Source organism: Arachis stenosperma, chromosome 7 (genome assembly GCF_014773155.1).
Source record: "Arachis stenosperma cultivar V10309 chromosome 7, arast.V10309.gnm1.PFL2, whole genome shotgun sequence".
NCBI lineage: Eukaryota > Viridiplantae > Streptophyta > Magnoliopsida > Fabales > Fabaceae > Arachis > Arachis stenosperma.
Genome location: NC_080383.1, coordinates 41,653,731 through 41,667,312, shown reverse-complemented (window position 1 = coordinate 41,667,312; position 13,582 = coordinate 41,653,731). Strand labels below are relative to the sequence as shown.

The 13,582-nt window shown below is 41.2% G+C and overlaps 1 non-coding gene across 1 annotated transcript; it reads right to left on the bottom strand.

Annotated features, from left to right (window-relative positions):
- Nucleotides 1-11,952: 11,952 nt before the first annotated feature.
- Nucleotides 11,953-12,060, bottom strand: LOC130943014 (small nucleolar RNA R71). Its single transcript, XR_009071553.1, has one exon. It is a non-coding gene; the product is annotated as a small nucleolar RNA R71 (small nucleolar RNA).
- Nucleotides 12,061-13,582: the final 1,522 nt, after the last annotated feature.

The following is a 13,582-nucleotide window of genomic DNA, read 5'->3' as shown; positions in this document are numbered from 1 at the left end:
TTTAATTTGACTTTCCTTTATTCGTTGAGGGTTAACTAAATATAAACCATGACTAATTATTAATTGCTCTTGATAAATTTCTAACAAGGATAGAACTTCCAATTAATCCTCTCCCGGTCAAGATTTTATTTAAATCATATAAATCCTCTAATTTAATTTTCTGTTCATCAAATTCAAAACCCCTTTTGAAAACCTCTAATTGATAAAATAGCACATCTTCCTGCAACTCGTTGGGAGACGACCTGGGACTCATACTCCCAGTATTTTATTTCTAAAATTTGTGACAACCCTTTTTTAAATTGACGAGTGGATTTTTGCCGGTTAAGAACTGTACTCACAACGTCATTTCTCTAATTAATTCTTAATATGCCAATTTCCGCTGACGTCAATTTTTGGCGCTGTTGCCGGGGAGTTGCAATAGTGTGCTAATTTATTGATTGGAATTTATTTAATTGCATTTTTCTTTTTTATTTTTGTTACTATGAGTTGCACGTTTCTTTCATTAAATGACGTGTCCACTTCCTGATCCAAGCTTTCCAGTATTTGACCCTGAGATTGAAATAACTATTTCACGTATAAGGCAAGCTCGGCATCAGTTAGTCCTCTCCGAGGACGAATCTGAAACGTCATCTAAGGGAGAAAAAAACTCCCCCTCTTCTGATCCAGTTGATTCACGTGCAGGTGACATGGCAGCACCTAGGAGAGTCACTATCCAGGAGGCTACAGCCCCTGATTTTACACTACAACTATTCCAGGCACGCCACCCAGCAGTGGCTGTGGATTTTGAAATAAAGACTGCACTACTTAACTTGATGCCCAAGTTTCATGGCTTGCCTGCTCAAGAGCCTATCAAGCACCTTAGGGATTTCCAGACAGCTTGTTCCACTGTTAAGCGTGATGGTACTGACGAAACTTCTATTCTGCTAAAGGCTTTCCAATTCTCTTTTAAGGAGAAGGATAAAGAGTGGTACTACACTCAACCCGGAGCAACTGTTTCTAACTGGGATATGCTTAGAAGAGAATTTTTGGAGAAATTCTTTCCAGCTGAGGTTGCCGAAAAACTAAGGAAAGATATTTCTATGATCGTTCAGGACGAATCTGAGACTCTCCACGAATATTGGGAGTGCTTCAATAATCTTCTAGAAGCATGTCCCCACCATATGATTGACGAGATAGTGTTGCTCGACTACTTTACACAGGGCATGAAATCTTTAGATAAGACCACATTGGAAGGTGCTAGCAATGGGTCTATGAAGAAGGACAAGACTACGGAAGAGGCATGGCAATTGATCAGCGACTTAGCTGAATCTACTAGGAATCACAGGCAGAAACAAAGTCGGTCAAGAGCTGTTGCAGAGGTATCCTCTAGCAAGGAGATTGCTGCTATAACTTAGAGCTTATGTGAAATGACCAACTTACTAAAACAGATGCAACTAAGTCAATAACAAGCTCAGCAAGTTCAGCCTTCTCCACCACAGCATAGCCAACAGTTGGTTCCACAAAGAGTATGCGGGATCTGTGCCGATTACAGTAATTATACTGATGAGTGTCTGCAACTCCAACAGGAAGACCACACTATGGCAGCCACTCATAACTTCTATAACCGCCCCAATCAAGGGTACAATCAAGGTGGCAGCTATAACCATGGATGGTAGGATAACTCCAACCAAGGCTGGAGAGATAATTCTAACCAGGGTTGGAGGGACAATCATAACAAAGGAGGCAGAGATAACAATGGAAATCAGAGGTGGAATAACAATAACAACTTCAGGCAGTAGAATCAGAATCAGGCCTACAGAGCACCTCATCTAAGGCAGCCTCAAGCATCTCAGCAGACCCCTCAGATCACTTACCTCTCTTCATCTCCTAATGATGAGTTACTACAATCTATTGATTGAAGACAGCAGGCCATGGAAATCAACCTTACTTATACTCTAAATGGTTTGAATTCTACCTTACAAGCCCTTGTCTCACATATTGGATCACTGAATAACTCTAACAACCAGTCCTCAAGCTCTAGTGGACTCCCCTTTCAACCATTACCCAACCCAAAGGGTGGCGTCAATGCCATTACCTTGAGATCTGGAACCACACTGCAAGAGAGGAATCCAGAGGAGTCAAGCCTGCTAGTACACGCCCCAGCTGCAGACACGGTTGAGGTAGAGGATGTCGAAGAAGAAGATGAAGCACAAGGCGTGGCTGAAGCAGAAGCAGCCCAACCAAGGAGTGCGGAACCCCAACAAGCTGAAGCTATAAAAGACGCCACTCCTATTCCATTTTCACACCTTGCTAAGAAGCCCAGAAAGCAAATGGAACTAGATCCCAAAATGGTAGAGATTTTCAAAAAGGTTGAGGTAACTGTTCCCATTTTTGATGTTATTCAGCAAGTTCCTAAATATGCAAAATTTCTAAAAGAATTGTGCATACATAAAGATAAAATTAATGAATTGGAACTATTCCTTTAGGTAGTTCTATATCTACTTTCATTGGAAATATACCTGAAAAATGTAGTGACCCAGGCCCATGCATGGTTAACTGCACCATTGGAGGTGTGATATTTTCTGACTGTATGTGTGATTTAGGAGCATGCGTGAGTATTATACCCTTGTCTATATATAATGCTTTAAGGCTCCCTCCCTTAAAAAGGTCGGCAGCTTATTTTTTGTTAGCAGATAAAAGCATTATCACAGTGGTTGGAATTGCTGAAGATGTATTAGTGAGCATTAAAGGGCTCACGTTTCCCATTGATTTTTATATCCTAGAGATGCCCCAAAATGACTCAGGGAGACCTTCGTCAATCCTGCTTGGTAGACCATTTTTGAAGACTTCAAAATTCAAGCTAGATGCCTTTTCGGGTACCTATTCCTTTGAGGTAGATGGCAGAACAGTGAGCTTCAATCTAGATGAAGCTATGAAGCATCCCCCAGAAGATCACTCCATATTCCAATGTGACAACATTGATGAGATTATAGCTGTAACTCACGAAGAAGAAATGGAAGGAGTCACATGGAGCAAGATCCAAGTGTGGGGACACCCTCTGAACATACTAAAGATTCATCACCATTTTTACCAGCCCTAGAGAATCCAAAACCAAACCATGAGCGGAAAATGGAATTAAAGCCCTATTCCGGGGGTTACCTGAAATTGTAGGTCGATCTCGGACGAGATCTTCTGTACTGGTCGGAGCTGTTACGTCCGACTTGTTGATGGTGGCTGGAGCCGCCATGTCCGACTGGTTGGACTTGGTGGTGGTGCTGATCCTTCGTCCCCGGAGGGTGGGGGTACCTGCAAGGGACTCCGATGCTTAAGTTAGCAAGGGTATTAAGCAGGTACTGAGTAGAATCAGAGTATGAGTTATACCTGGGTGCTCCAGTGTATTTATAATGGTGAGATGTGACCTTCTGTGGATATGATAAGTTAGTTATCTTATTTTATCTTTATCTTATCTTCAGGTGAGGTCATCTTATCTTCAAGGGAACCGCCCTTCTCCCTGTAGGCTTGGGTTGCCCTTGGATTTGGGACGTGTTCCTCTATTTGGGCCCTTTGTTTGGGCTTTCCTGTGACTTGGCCGAGCTCTTTGAGAAGAGGTCGGGTTGTCCTGACCTGAAGAGGTCGGTCGCTTTGTCTGTCGAACATCCCGGGTCGGATAGCTCGACCCAGGGTATGAATAGTGCCCCTGCTTGAGCTCGAACTTCTTTGAGGTCAAGTTTTTGACTTTGGTCCTTCTTTGGTGAAGCCGAACTCAAGCATTTTGTCGACTCCTTTGTAGCAACTTTTGAATGTAGAATGTTTTCCTCTAAAAGCGCGTGTTTTTATATCAGCGCTTTTTTTTGGGACGCGAGAGGGTTTTAATATCTGCATTTAATTGGCATTAATTACCCCGTTTTCTCTTGGTCTTTTATTTTGAATTTCTCAATCAAAAAACGGTTTCTCTTCTTCACTCCTTCTTCTTAACTTCTCCCTTTACTCTCTCATTTTCTGTTTCTTTCGTAGTTTCTTTAATCTGTTCTGTCGCTGCTTTCTGTGGAAGAGGGGTGACTTCTAGGTTTTTTCCTTCGCAGTTTTCCGCTTTGGAGGGGTGGCTTTGTGGCTTCTGCTCTTTCGGCTTTCGAGAGGTTTTCTTCTACCTTTTTCCAGGTTTGTTTTTTCTTTCTTCTGTTTCCTTATATGTGGGAAGTTTGCATTTTGTTTAAAGGAAGTTTGGGTCTTTCTGCTTTTATCATGCCCGATTGTTGCATGCTCTGGAATTTCTTCGTTTATGGTGCGAATCTTTTTTCTTGTTGCTTGGATCTTTTTCTTTATGTTGTCGTCATTTCTTCTTGTGCCTTCGCTGATGATTTTTGCTTGATTCCCGAAAAGTTTGCGTCTTTGCTATTTTTCTGCTTGGCATTTTTGGTGTTTTTGACAATGAACTGTAGAGGGGTGGCAACTTTGCGTTTTTACTTTCTTTGTATCCTTTGAGACTTTATTTCCTTTTTGATGAGTGTCAGGACGTGAGCTGTAAAGATTTCCTAAAAAACCTTGCTTTGTTACTGCCTCCAAGGGATGCCCCAGGACTTTTGGCTTGAGTCTTGGGGTTTTCCTTCTCTGTTTGTCCGTTCGTCGAGTTGTTTTGCCCCTCATCCGAGATGTTTTTTAAAGTAATCCGCTCTTCTTTTCTTTTTGTAGGATTTTAGTTGGCCTCATGTCTTCCCGAAACAACGTTGTAGAGATGCCTTCCCAGGTCCCTGAGGGTATGGCCAATTGGGTGGACTCGATGGTTCTTATGTGTGTCTCTCTGGTTGATTCTGAGTTTTACGTGCAGCTTAGGCAGTTCCATAGTGTCTGTAGTAATCCTGTTGATGAGAAGAACTATGAACTTGTCCCTCCCTCTTCTGACGAGAGAGTCTGCTTCTCTACTCGGGTTGTTGACGATCGTCCTTTCTCCTATGTTTATGACTTTTTCTTTGGTCAGCTGGGTATCACCCTTCCCTTCACTAAATTTGAGATCGACCTGTTATGGTCCTGTAATGTCGCCCCCTCTCAACTTTACCCTAATTCCAGGGGTTTCATAAAGATTTTTCAATTGTTGTGCAATGGTTTTGGTATCCCTGCTTTCCAATTTCTCTTTTTCTATCTGTTTGTCTTGACTAAACCTGGAGTGGTAAAAAAGAAGGCAGCTTGGGTCTCCTTCCGCTCTACCCAAGGAAAGAAGGTTTTTTTCATGTTTGACGAGTCATTCCGTGATTTTAAAAACTACTTTTTCAAGGTCCGAGCTGTTGAAGGAGCTCGGCCCTTCTTTCTGGATGAAAATGACGAGCCTGCTTTTCCCTTGGAATGGCAAACAGATGTGAGGGTGTCCCGATATACGTGGGAAATGTTGGATGAGGCTGAGTGAGCCTTTGTGACTGTCTTGGAAGAACATTGGGGTCAACCTCCCCATCTCGACACAGAAATTTCTAACCAATCCATCTCTTCTTCAAACTGAGTTGGGTATTTTGTGTTTCCTTTTTTATCTGTTCTATATTACTCGTAACTGTCTTTTCCAACTTGTAGCTTAATTTTTGTTTTATTTGCAGAGGCGATGAAGAATAATGAATCCATGAAAGCTTTTAAAAGAGCGCAGAGGGCGACTGCTGCCAAAAACATCTCGGCCAAGGCGGCTGGAGAAGGATCCTCCCAAGTGCACGTGAAGCCGTCTGTGCCGAGTTCCCCTGGGGTGAAGAAGGTGATCCCTACTCCCCGAGTTCATCTGGTGGAACCTCACCCTACTTCTACTGCTCCTTCTGTTGCTCCTCCCAATAAAAAACAGAAAACAGCTGAACCTTTCGACCTCAATGCTCCCGATTTTAGTGCCATTGAATTTGTGGATCAGCAAATCGGTCCCTATGGTACCCTCTCAATGGACGATGTGTCCATCCTCCATCATTTGGAATTTATGGCCCGGAATCACGTACAGATGGCGTATAAGGCGGTTGCTATATACCGGACTGCTCAGAATCATCCTCTTCATGCCACCAAAGCATTTATGTAGGAGGCAAAGCAGGAGTTTGACCGGATGAAGGGGCTGAAGGAGGAACTTGAATTAAAGGTGACCAAGTTGGAGAAGGATCTAGGAGTTCCCTTTCACTGGCAGCTTCTTTGAGGTTGGCCGAGGACACAGCCCTGATGCATAAGGAGAGTTACGTTACGACTTATCGGGAGGTGATGCGTCTGAGGGGGGAGTTGGACAATGCCCGGGAAGATTATTCTGAGCTCCAAGGTCATCTTGTTGGCAGCGTGACTGCTGCTTACGAGAACTTGAAGGAGCAAGTTCGAGTCATTGCTCCCGAGGCCGATCTCGCCCTTTTCAGCCTGGACAACGTTGTCAGGGATGGCAAGATTGTCCCTGATGACGAGGGTGATGATAATGCTGATCCTCCCCCTGTGTCCTCTGCCCGGTTGCACCTGATTCGGATTGCCAGGTTCTGAACCAGGAGGATGGAACTATAGATGCTGTGCCTATTCAGACTCGCCCTCCTTCTCCTTGTCCTGAGGCTACCAAGAAGGCTCCTGATGCTTGCTGATCTCTTTCTGGATATTTATATAGTTGGCCCAGCTTGTGGGCTTTTTAAAACTTTGTTTATTTTGCTGACGGTCTCTAGTTGCTTGTTTTAGCAACTTTTATTTTGAAAAACAAAAAGTAGCTCGCTATCTTTGGTAGGTGTTAATGGCCACCGAGGATTTTATAACTTTGTAGATTATATCAAGGTTTTTGACTTGTTTTCTCTTCTGCTTTTTGAGAATGCTGGAACCCTGCAGCTCGACTTCTCGAGATTGCTTTGTGTGTTTTGTTTATGACTTGGATCCTTTGAGTTTGTGTCTATGTGGGTCCGACTTGTTTCTCGGTTTTCTCGCTTTTGTACATATTTTTGGTGCTCCGTAGCCGATTCTTTTGCGTAGGTCCCTTTAAGCTATTTCTGTAATCCCCTTTCTTGGACCTTGATCAGGTTTTTTTTTTTGAGATTACTTTTATAACTTTATTTTGTAGGAGACTGACTTCGTTAGGTCGATCTCTTTCTAAGTTATTTTTGTAATCCTCTTTCTTGGACCTTTGTTAGGTCTCTTTCAGGGATTACTTTTATAACTTTGTTTTGTAGGAAACCGACTTCATTAGGTCAATTTTTGTAATCCTCTTTCTTGGGCCTTTGTCAGGTCTCTTTCAGGGATTACTTTTATAACTTTGTTTTGTAGGAAATCGACTTCATTAGGTCGATCTCTTTCTAAGTTATTTTTGTAATCCTCTTTCTTGGACCTTTGTCAGGTCTCTTTCAGGGATTACTTTTATAACTTTGTTTTGTAGGAAATCGACTTCATTAGGTCTATCTCTTCTTAAGTTAAAGTAATCCTCTTTAATAGGGTTGGCCAGACCTCTTTCTAGGGTTTACTTATAACTTGGGTTGACTTGGTCCGACTTCTGAACGTCGGCTAGTCTTTAAGTTATTATTTTAGCTATCCGTAAGACCTCGTCAGGCTCTTTTTTGGATTGCTTTCGATAACTTCTTACATTATTCTGTGTTCATCTTTGCCGATTTGTAGAAAGTGGTTGGCATCTTTAGATCGTCTTTTGGGTGAATCGCGTTTTCACCTTTATCGGACGGTTATCTTTATCGTGATCGTGCAGTGAAATTGTTTTTCACTTTCTGCCGATCTGTTGCTTTATAATCGGATGATGAATACTTTAGATTAATGCGTCTTGAAATCTTGTAGAATATCTAAATAAATTTTATTCAAAGAAAAGTGCAAAATATATACATGCGGGAATTTTTTCATCCTTTTAAGTCGGATAGTGTCTAGGTCTCAACCTGATGCCTCATTAAAAAACCTTTTCAGGAAAAAGAGTGCATCCAATAATGAGATCCTTTACCTTTTCTAACTGTAGTACCTTCTTAGGTTGCAGGCGTGCCATGATCTGGGAAGCTCTCGTCCATCGAGTTCGGACAGTCTGTAGTAGCCCTTCCCAAGTACTTCTATAACTCGGTAGGGTCCTTTCTAGTTTGCTGCCAGCTTTTCTTCTCCTGGTCGAGTTGTTCCAATATCATTTCGGATTAGGATAAGATCGTTTTCTGTAAAACTTCTCGGTACTACCATTTGATTATATCTGGAAGCCATTCGACGCTTTAGAGCTTCCTCCCTGATTCGAGCTCTTTCTTGGATTTCTGGTAGTAGGTCGAGCTCTTCCCTCTGAAGTTGGGAGTTTGCTCCCTCATTGTAATGAACTACTCTAGGAAATTGATGAGCGGATAATTTATACGCTTTTTGGCATTGTTTTTCGTATGTTTTTGGTAGTTTGAGTTGAGTTTTTAGTATATTTCTATTAGTTTTTAGTTAAAATTCACTTTTCTGGACTTTACTATGAATTTGTGTGTTTTTCTGTGATTTCAGGTATTTTCTGGCTGAAATTGAGGGATCTGAGCAAAAATCTGATCCAGAGACTCAAAAGGACTGCAGATGCTGTTGGATTCTGACCTCCCTGCACTCGAAGTGGATTTTCTGGAGCTACAGAAGCCCAATTGGCGCGCTCTCAACGGCGTTGAAAAGTAGACATCCTGGGCTTTCCAGCAATATATGATAGTCCATACTTTGCCCAAGATTTGATGGCCCAAACCGGCGTTCAAAGTCACCCTCAGAAATTCCAGCGTTAAACGCCGGAACTGGCACCTAAATGGGAGTTAAACGCCCAAACTGGCACCAAAGCTGGCGTTTAACTCCAAGAAGAGTCTCTACACGAAAATGCTTCATTGCTCAGCCCAAGCACACACCAAGTGGGCCCAGAAGTGGATTTTTATGTCATTTACTCATCTTTGTACACCCTAGGCTACTAGTTTTCTATAAGTAGGATCTTTACTATTGTATTTAATCTTCTGATCTTGGAACCTTTTTCTCTAGATCTTTTGATCATGTTTTGATGATTGAACCCTCTTTGGGAGGCTGGCCATTCGGCCATGCCTAGACCTTGTTCTTATGTATTTTCAACGGTGGAGTTTCTACACACCATAGATTAAGGTGTGGAGCTCTGCTGTACCTCGAGTATCAATGCAATTACTATTGTTCTTCCATTCAATTCCGCTTGTTCTTTGTCCAAGATATCACTTGTTCTTCAACCTGATGAATGTGATGATCCGTGACACTCATCATCATTCTCACTCATGAACAAAGTGACTGACAACCACTCTTGTTCTACAAGCATACGAGGCTCTAGTGTTTATCTCTTGGATTCTTTAACCGGAATCTTCGTGGTATAGGCGAGAACTGATGGCGGCATTCAACAGAATCCGGAAGGTCTAACCTTGTCTGTGGTATTCTGAGTAGGATTCGATGATTGAATGACTGTGACGTGCTTCAAACTCCTAGCAGGCGGGGCGTTAGTGACAGACGCAAAAGAATCACTGGATTCTATTCCGGCCTGAACGAGAACCGACAGCTGGATAGCCGTGCCGTGACAGGGTGCGTTGAACATTTCCACTGAGAGGATGGGAGGTAGCCACTGACAACGGTGAAACCCTTGCATAAGCTTGCCATGGAAAGGAGTAAGAAGGATTGGATGAAGACAGTAGGAAAGCAGAGAGACGGAAGGGAAAGCATCTTCATATGCTTATCTGAAGTTCTCACCAATGATATACATAAGTATCTCTATCTTTATCTTTATGCTTTATTCGTTTATCACTATACCCATTTGAGTCTGCCTGACTGAGATTTACAAGGTGACCATAGCTTGCGTCATACCACCAATCTTCGTGGGATCGACCCTTACTCACGTAAGGTATTACTTGGACGACCCAATGCACTTGCTGGTTAGTTGTGCGAAGTTGTAGTGATCACAATTTCGTGCACCAAGTTTTTGGCGCCGTTGCCAGGGATTGTTTGTGTATGGACAACTGACGGTTCATCTTGTTGGTTAGATTAGGTATTTTTTTCAGAGTTCTTTAAGGATGAATTCTAGTGTTTCAAGGTGATGTTCTTATCATCACCAAAGCTGATTGATTTTCATCAATTTAGCTCTTGAATGCAATGTCCTGCTGAAGCTTGGCCGGCCATGTCTAATTCCTTTAGACTAAAGCTTTAGACTAACATTGCATGATTCCTGGAATTCTCATTAAGAATTTTGATACCTTTATTTTCCTTTTCACTTAATTTTCGAAAAAGCACAAAAAAAATTACAAAATCATAAAATCCAAAAATATTTCTTGTTTGAGTCTAGAGTCTCATCTTAAGTTTAGTGTCAATTGCATGTTTCTGTTCTTATTGCATTCATGCATGTGTCCTCATTGATCTTCAAGTTGTTCTTGATGATTTCCTTGTTTTGATCTTTGAATTCTATTGACTTGAGTGTTTTGTTATATGCATTCTCATTTTGTTAGTGTCAATGGTATACAAACTGCTAAGTTTGGTGTCTTGCATGCATTGTTATTTGATTTTAAGTGCATTTTGATTATTAAAAATCCAAAAATATTTTTAATTTGTGTCTTATCAAGTCAATAATACAGAGAATTGAAGATTCAGAACATACAGCAGAGGAATTATACAGAAAAAGCTGGGCATTCGAAAATGCCCAATGAAGAAGACAGACTGGCGTTTAAACGCCAGCCAGGGTACCTGGTTGGGCGTTTAACGCCCAAAAAGGTAGCATTTTGGGCGTTAAACGCCAGAATGGATACCATTCTGGGCGTTTAACGCCAGGATGGCACAAGGGGGAAGATTTTGTTTTCAAATCAAATTTTTTTCAAGTTTTCAAAGTTTTTCAAAACCAAATCTTTTTCAAATCATATCTTTTCAATCAAATGTTTTCAAAATCAATTTCTTTCCTTTTTCAAAGATACTTACTAACAATTAATGATTTGATTGAACATTCCAAGTATGTTGCCTTTTCTGTTGAGAAAGGTTCAATGTTTGAATCATATCTTTTCTTGTTAGGCAAGTCATTAATTTTCAAATCATATCTTTTAAAATTGTTTTCAAATCATATCTTTTTAAAATGTTTTTCAAATCATATCTTCTCAATCACATCTGTTTAAAACCAATCATATCTTTTTAATCACATCTTTTTCAAAATAGTTTTCAATCAAATCTTTTTAACTTCTAATTTCAAAATCTTTTTTTTTCAAAAATCAATTGATTTCTGTCTCACTCTTATTTTCGAAAATCAATTAGTGTTTTTCAAAATGTTTTCAAAATCTTTTACTTAATTTTCGAAAATTACTTCCCTTCTTTTCACATCCTTCTATTTATGGACTAACACTATCCCTTAATGCAAAATTCGAACCCCATCTTCTTTGATAAGTTCGAATTTTTTACCTCTGTCTTCCATTTTTCTTTTCCTCTAACACCTCAAGGAATCTCTATACTGTGACATAGAGGATTCCATATTTTCTTGTTCTCTTCTCCTTCATATGAGCAGGAACAAAGACAAAGGCATTCTTGTTGAAGCTGACCCTGAACCTGAAAGGACCTTGAAGCGAAAGCTAAAGAGAAGCTAAGGCACAACTCTCTGTTGAGGACCTGACCGAATTTTTCAAAGAAGAAGAACCCATGACAGACGAAAATAATAACAATGCCAACAATGCAAGGAAGGTGCTGGGTGACTTTACTGCACCCACTCCCGACTTCTGTGGGAAAAGCATCTCTATCCCTGCCATTGGAGCAAACAACTTTGAGCTTAAGCCTCAATTAGTTTCTCTAATGCAACAGAATTGCAAGTTCTATGGACTTCCATTGGAAGATCCTCATCAGTTTTTAGCTGAATTCTTGCAAATCTGTGACACAGTCAAGACTAATGGGGTTGACCCTGAGGTCTACAGACTGATGCTATTCCCTTTTGCTGTAAAAGACAGAGCTAGAATATGGTTGGACTCTCAACCTAAAGAAAGCCTGGACTCTTGGGAAAAGCTAGTCAATGCCTTCTTGGCAAAGTTCTTTCCACCTCAAAAATTGAGTAAGCTTAGAGTGGAAGTCCAAACCTTCAGACAGAAGGATGGAGAATCCCTCTATGAAGCTTGGGAAAGATACAAACAATTGATCAGAAAGTGTCCATCTGATATGCTTTCTGAATGGAGCATCATAGGTATTTTCTATGATGGTCTCTCTGAACTATCCAAGATGTCTTTGGATAGCTCTGCTGGAGGATCTCTTCATCTGAAGAAGACGCCTACAGAAGCTCAAGAGCTAATTGAAATGGTTGCAAATAACCAATTCATGTACACTTCTGAAAGGGATCCTGTAAACAATGGAACTAGTCAGAAGAAAGGAGTTCTTGAGATTGATACTCTGAATGCCATTTTGGCTCAGAATAAAATATTGACTCAACAAGTCAATTTGATTTCTCAAAGTCTGTCTGGAATGCAAAATGCACCAAGCAGTACTAAGGATGCTTCATCTAAGGAAGAAGCCTATGATCCTGAGAACCCTTCAATGGAAGAGGTGAATTACCTAGGAGAACCCTATGGAAACTCCTATAATTCTTCATGGAGAAATCACCCCAATTTCTCATGGAAGAATCAAGAGAAAACCCAACAAGGTTTCAACAACAATAATGGTGGAAGAAATAGGTTTAGCAATGGCAAGCCTTTTCCATCATCTTCTCAGCAATAGACAGAGAATTCTAAGCAGAACCCCTCTGACTTAGCAACCATGGTCTCTGATCTAATCAAGACCACTCAAAGTTTCATGACTGAAACAAGATCCTCCATTAGGAATTTGGAGGCACAAGTGGGACAGCTGAGCAAGAAAGTTACTGAACTCCCTCCAAGTACTCTTCCAAGCAATACAGAAGAAAATCCAAAAGGAGAGTGCAAAGCCATAACCATGGCCGAATCTGGAGAGGAAAGAGAGGAGGTGGACGCCACTGAGGAAAGCCTCAATGGGCGTGCACTGACCTCCATAGAGTTCCCCAATGAGGAACCATGGGAATCTGAGGCTCAAAATGAGACCATAGAGATTCCATTGGACTTACTTCTGCCTTTCATGAGCTCTGATGAGTATTCTTCCTCTGAAGAGGATGAGTATGTCACTGAAGAGCAAGTTGCTAAATACCTTGAAGCAATCATGAAGCTAAATGACAAGTTATTTGGAAATGAGACTTGGGAGGATGAACCTCCTTTGCTCACCAAAAAACTGGATGACTTGTCTAGGCAGAGATTACCTCAAAAGAAACAAGATCCTGGGAAGTTTTCAATACCTTGTACCATAGGCACCATGACCTTCAAGAAGGCTCTGTGTGACTTAGGGTCAAGTGTTAACCTCATGCCTCTCTCTGTAATGGAGAAGCTAGGGATCTTTGAGGTACAAGCTGCAAGAATCTCATTAGAGATGGCAGACAACTCAAGAAAACAAGCTCATGGACTTGTAGAGGATGTTTTGGTGAAGATTGAAGACCATTACATCCCTGCTGATTTCATAGTCCTAGAGACTGCGAAGTGCATGGATGAAAGCATCATCCTTGGCAGACCCTTTCTAGCCACAGCAAAGGCTGTGATTGATGTTGATAGAGGCAAACTGATCATTCAAGTGAATGAAGAATCCTTTGAGTTTAAGGCTCAAGGATATCCCTCTGTCACCATGGAGAGGA